Here is a 6,140-nt window from a genome sequence, read left to right on the forward strand (position 1 = left end):
TCGTTTAAAAGTTGTTTATTGCTAACTGTTGACTTTTCTTTATCTATTTCATTCGTTCATAAATTCATAATTTTTAACTAAACACGGTACTATTACGGAGCTTATTTTTATTCCGTTTTCCCACATTAGTTTGGTTAAGAATCAAAGTCATGAAGCATCGAAATGTTGTCTCCAAACACTGATTCTCGCTGAAAACATCACATTCCAAACAGCGCCTTCGCCTGGAGGACAAAAGTCCTTGTCAGAGCGTATCTGATTGGTCCATTTTCCGTCACATCATCGTCAATCACTGTCAACTGAAAGAACCCGTAAAATATGATAATTTTGGTATACTTAGGCCACGGTATCAAAGCCTTTTTGTTTTTGCTAACCCAACCGCTAAAACTCCTGGCTAGTATTGCGTTGACTAGAGTAACTATGTTATATTAGAAATATTTCTGAGCCCCAGACGGGAACCGAAACTTTATTAAACTTCTGATCAGCTCTGCAACGCTCCAACCATTGAGCGTAGTTAGGCAAGCCTGACAAATTATACCAAATACAATGGATCAGCCATCACCAAGAACCTAGTATGACAATAGCTTGAGCAGACGACCGAGCAATTTTGAGCACCGTCCTTAAGAGTTGTGTTTGTTTTAGCTTAAAGACCTTTTAGTCCTTTTGGCTAAAACAAACAGTTTCGGCTAAATCCTGCAACAATCTGAATAATCCAAACAAACACTCGTCTCTCTTGTCGCTGAAAATTCATCATGGGGTGTGGTTAAAAATATATTGTATTATAGTGCAAGGTCACACATCATGGATATTCAGTCAGTAGACAAAGAGGACCTGTCTCGGTGTACCTAGTCACTTACACAACAGCCGCGAGAAGCAAGCGAGAAACAATCCATTGCAATCGAAAGTTAGCGAAAAAAGGACTCCTGTCCTATTTTCTTTGCTGCACGCGGAACGAAGGAAATTGGAGACTTCTGCAAGCAGGCTCCACCCTCCAGGGCAAACTCAATACAGGCCAGCCCTTAATTACCTGATACTGGTAACGGTGTGAAATAGGCCTTTCATCCGGACAGATAGGTTATCAAATAAGACAAAAGAAGATTTTGCCAAAAAAAATCACGAAAACAAACAAAATAACAGCACGTAGGCGCATTGCAACGTCAATTGCACATGCGTAGAGTAGTCAAAACTACAATTAAAGGCAGACAAACTTGATAGTAGCGTCCCATTTAATAGCAAAACGAGCAGCGAACCACACGCAACACAATCATGAGCTTCAAACCTTATTGTGTCGGTGAATGGCTTCCTTCCGATCAGAATGTTATTGACAACTGGTTAGGCGATTTGATCACAGAAGTCAAAGCTAAATCCAACGATAAATATCAGTTGTTACTGGCTCTTCATCCAGCAGCTGAAGATGAAGAAACAGCCATGGGTGAAATTAAACCTGCAGTTACCAACGCTACAGATAAAGAGCTCAATCTCCATCAACCGGTTGAAGATCTGAAGAATGCTATTCTCTCCGACCCAGAGATCAACATGTTCTTCCATCAAATGTTCTGGCAACAGTACAAGCTTCCTGGTGATCCGCACAAAAAGGTTCCGTCCTGGCAATTGATGATTATACTACTCGACCACATCATGACTATAGCTCCAAAGTTCAAAAAAAGTGGTTTGGTTGCCATCCCCATCAGTGCCATGTTGAACTGGCCGATGGCTACGAATGCTGGATTTGCTGCTTTCCTGAACGACAAAGTCAACAGGTTGTTCAAGAATATTCTCAACTACTGGGGAAAGTTTCTAACCAGTCCCCAATCTCGCTATGTTCTGAATGATGATCCTCGACATGGTTGGCTCGGTGAGGACGCAATGGAAGCAATGCCAAACTTCGTCAAATGGTTCCAATGCAACCCACATGAAGAACATTATGGATTCAAATCGTGGGATGATTTTTTCACCAGAGAGTTTCGCCCTGGAATTCGTCCAGTAGAATCTCCAGATGATGATTCCATTGTTGCCAATGCCTGTGAGTCGGCGCCGTACAGAATATCCAGAGCCGTACGAAACACGGACTACTTTTGGATAAAGCACCAACGCTACTCCTTGGATTTCATCCTGAACATGAGTGACCTGGCCAAGCAATTTCATGGTGGAACAGTCTACCAAGCGTTCCTAAGCGCCCTCAGCTATCACCGATGGCACAGCCCCGTGTCGGGTACCATTTACAAAACAGAACTTGTTGATGGTTCCTATTACTCTGCAACCCATAACATCAAGGACGACCCCTCAATACCCAACACTGTGAAGTCACAAGGATACCTGGCCCAAGTAGCTGCCCGAGGTATTATCTACATCAAAGCTGACAATCCTGATATCGGCTTGATGTGCTTCGTATCAATCGGTATGGTTGAAGTTTCCTCCAACGAAATCACTGTTAAAGAGGGGGATAAAGTGAAGAAAGGTGACCAGCTCGGCATGTTTCACTTTGGTGGTTCCACGCATTGTCTGATATTCCGACCTGGAGTAACCATCGACTTTGATACGCGAGGTCAAACGCCAAGTCTGGATACAGTTAATATTCCAGTTAAATCGAAAATTGCCAAGGTATATCCAGCAGGCAAAAAGTAGTGAGGACTTCGACGAACATTGAACTGTGATTTCACATGACTTATACCCCGATCAAAGGCGCTGAAACTTTAGGAACTAGTAATTTTCTTTCGTTTCTTCTAACAGTTGTTCAGTTACTGGGATAAATGGAATTTTTTAGAGAAGCTTAGAGACGCTTCAGCCGATATTATTTTTACCTAATTGATGCACATTTGAGAGAAAATCAAGGGCTTCGAAGAAGTCTTAATGCTTACAGTGTAGACCTTTTGGCTCAAAACTGCAAGAAATCTTTTTGTTTTCATCTTTTCGTAACATGAGCGGGTATGTTTAATAATTATTCATAGCATGTTTTCAAATCGAAGCATCAAATCAAGTAGTTTCTGACGTTTCAGGCTTCGCCGGCTTAACTGACCTATGTCCCTTTTGTTTTGGCATATGCGACTGGGATTTTTAATTAATCAGGCGTGCGAGCCCAAAGTGTTTGCGTTCGTATTTTGAAAATTACCAAGTAGGATGGTTTTACAGGGTAAGAAATGGGAGAAAACGTAGGTTAATTCATATTTGTCTCATTATTACTTAGTCGGGGAAAAGGAAAAACTGCCCGGATACAATGGGCTTCAGATGTCTTATTTTACCTAATTTGTCATGCGGAGTTATTACTTTAGTTGCTTGCTTATCTATGTAGTCTTGAAACTAAAAACCCTTAGAAGGGAGATGCACTATGTGCATGTTTTGGATGTTTGCATGTAACGATAATTTAAACTACCAAGTCTAACGGTTTAGTATAAAAACAGTAATTTTATGTCAAACCTTGCAGTATTCATATTGTCTAGTTCTGTACGAAACCTTACGTGCTGTGTGCAAATAAAGATCTTTGTCTTAAATCGTGCTGTCTAAAATCTCGTGTACTTTGACTTTCAGTTATTTGAGGGTAATGGGTTTATGGTTAAACTTTCACGAACAAATCACCATTCGCTTTTGATCGGCAGTGTAGTCTTGTTCAGGAATAATGAAACACGAAATGTTAAACTTTGACGGTGCTTTCTCGAACGCAACTGAATCATATCGAGTGGGTTATATGTCAGTCGTTTAAAAGTTGTTTATTGCTAACTGTTGACTTTTCTTTATCTATTTCATTCGTTCATAAATTCATAATTTTTAACTAAACACGGTACTATTACGAAGCTTATTTTTATTCCGTTTTCCCACATTAGTTTGGTTAAGAATCAAAGTCATGAAGCATCGAAATATTGTCTCCAAACACTGATTCTCGCTGAAAACATCACATTCCAAACAGCGCCTTCGCCTGGAAGACAACAGTCCTTGTCAGAGCGTATCTGATTGGTCCATTTTCGGTCACATCATCGTCAATCACTGTCAACTTAAAGAACCCGTAAAATAATTATGATAATTTTGGTATACTTAGGCTACGGTATCAAAGCCTTTTCTTTTTGCTAACCCAACCGCTAAAACTCCTGGCTAGTATTGCGTTGACTAGAGTAACTGATAAGATGTTCATGGAGCTATGTTATGTTAGAAATATCTCTGAGCCCCAGACGGGAACCGAAACTTTATTAAACTTCTGATCAGCGCTGCGACACCGCGTAGTTAGGCAAGCCTAAGAAATTATGCCAAATACAATGGATTAGCCATCACCAAGAACCTAGTATGACAATAGCTTGAGCAGCCGACCGAGCAATTTTGATCATCCGCTTTACACCGAGCAGCTGTGTAGATTTGCAATCATGGGAAAAACTGTGTTAACCAAATAAAAAATTAATGTTTGTGAGAGTCTGAAATAAAATTGAACTGAATTGAATAATAGAAGACAGACTTTTCCAGTAACCAACCCCAGTAGACAATATAATTTAAATCCTTGAAACATAAAAAAAAAAAAAAAAAAAAAAAAAATGGATAGATGGATAAGTAAACGTTCTCGGACAATTATTAGTTTATCTGTGCAGCTAATTGGAACAAGATGTTTTGAATGGAACTGTAGTAGTCATAGCATTTCGGTGGATTTGACTGGACAATAGTTATGTTGGATGCCTTTACTGGTGTACGTTGACAACGTTTTACTACTTTCAGCACGTTGTAATATTCATCACCAGTATTCCTAAAGCATCAGGCTCGTATACAACTAAGCCCAAAGTTGCTGAGCGCAACTTCAAGCAAATCAGCCAAGGAAATTGAATTCAAAAGGTTAGGTAAGAGGTTTTAATGAGTTCAGTTTCTTGCAAGAACGTCTTTTTGCGAACAACTGCTTCTAGGATATTTATTTAGGTAGTTTCGCCTTACACTTATTTGTAACTGCCCTCTTTCGATTTCTTACTGTTAACACTTCAATAAACGGCACGTAATGCATGCAGAAGCGATGACTTTTAAAAACTGTTCCTAGAAGATTGGAACATAAGCAGGCAAACTGATTCTTAAGCTTTTGCGCTAGAAATCTCAGAGGTTTACATTTAGGGTAGTCCATTGGTGGTTCATTCACTGTACGTTGGTAGCTGTGTGAAATCTTAAAAGTACACAATTCTACTCTAATCAGTTTTGATCTATTTTAAGTATACTTCCATGGTGGTCTTGTAGCTGGAATGACTAATTTTTTCGCTTGAACTAATGAAAATATTAGTGGGTTATGCTGTTACTTGAGGATATGGGAATTTTAAGTTTTATTTTGATTTGAGAACTACAGTCTTGCATTTTTTAACATTAAAATTTTTGTTACAACCTTAGGTTTGAGAAGGTTCATCCAGAGTGGAGAGTTTCCGAACATAATCACGATGAAGGCAAGATTCATGCATGGTTTCCAAGACAAACAAAACTTCATGGCAGGTTGTTTGCAAAATATCCTGGCACGTTTAAGAAAGGTCTTTAGTTGATATGGAAGATTATTACCTCTGCAAGGGGCATTTATTACCCACTGATTCTAAAGAACAAGATTATGGCCGAGATGTCAACTGGGTAGCATTGCTGAAAAAAAACATGCAAATGCTTACGTGCATGTTTTTAAGTTACAGTGTATTTGAAAAAACTTTGAGACTGCAGCTGTGTGTAGCTGTAACACTTTTAAAGTGTTAAAAGGAGAAAACAAGGAAAAGAATTGTTTTACTGTTTTGAAATTTTAACATTCCCTACTTGTAACTTTATTTAAAGAAAACTTCAAAGTTTCATAAACTTGTGTTTAACTACTTAATATGAAAGTTAAACAAATGTTTCATTGGATGCTTTCACTGAAATGATGAAATAACCGAACCTATAAACACTATTTATAGAGAAGCCACAAGCTTTATAGAAGGTAAAGGTACAAGAATGGGAGATGTTTAAAAAGAGTTTAAAAGGGTTTTTTATGGCATTTGATATATTTTTGGGTGTTTTGATTATAATATTGTGTATATTGCTGTACATATGTCTTCTCCAAGTTATCTAGTGCACATGTACATAAACAAGATGTAACATGATGTTTTGTGTATACACATCATGTGTTATTTTTAAACCGGTCAGACTGTCATATCACATTTTGATTTTTGCTAACAGTA

General features: G+C 38.5%; 1 long non-coding RNA gene and 1 pseudogene across 1 annotated transcript; one reads left to right on the forward strand and one right to left on the reverse strand.

Moving 5' to 3' along the window:
- Positions 1-1,051, reverse strand: LOC149107489 (uncharacterized). Its single transcript, XR_016209431.1, has 2 exons — positions 855-1,051; positions 1-296 (listed from the first exon to the last, which is right to left on the reverse strand). It is a non-coding gene; the product is annotated as an uncharacterized LOC149107489 (long non-coding RNA).
- A 143-nt stretch (positions 1,052-1,194) lies between these two features.
- Positions 1,195-3,485, forward strand: LOC110039879 (uncharacterized; annotated as a pseudogene).
- Positions 3,486-6,140: the final 2,655 nt, after the last annotated feature.

Source organism: Orbicella faveolata, unplaced genomic scaffold, assembly GCF_042242905.1.
Source record: "Orbicella faveolata isolate gen_17 unplaced genomic scaffold, um_ofav_v1 contig_27, whole genome shotgun sequence".
In the NCBI taxonomy this organism is placed as follows: Eukaryota; Metazoa; Cnidaria; class Anthozoa; order Scleractinia; family Merulinidae; genus Orbicella; species Orbicella faveolata.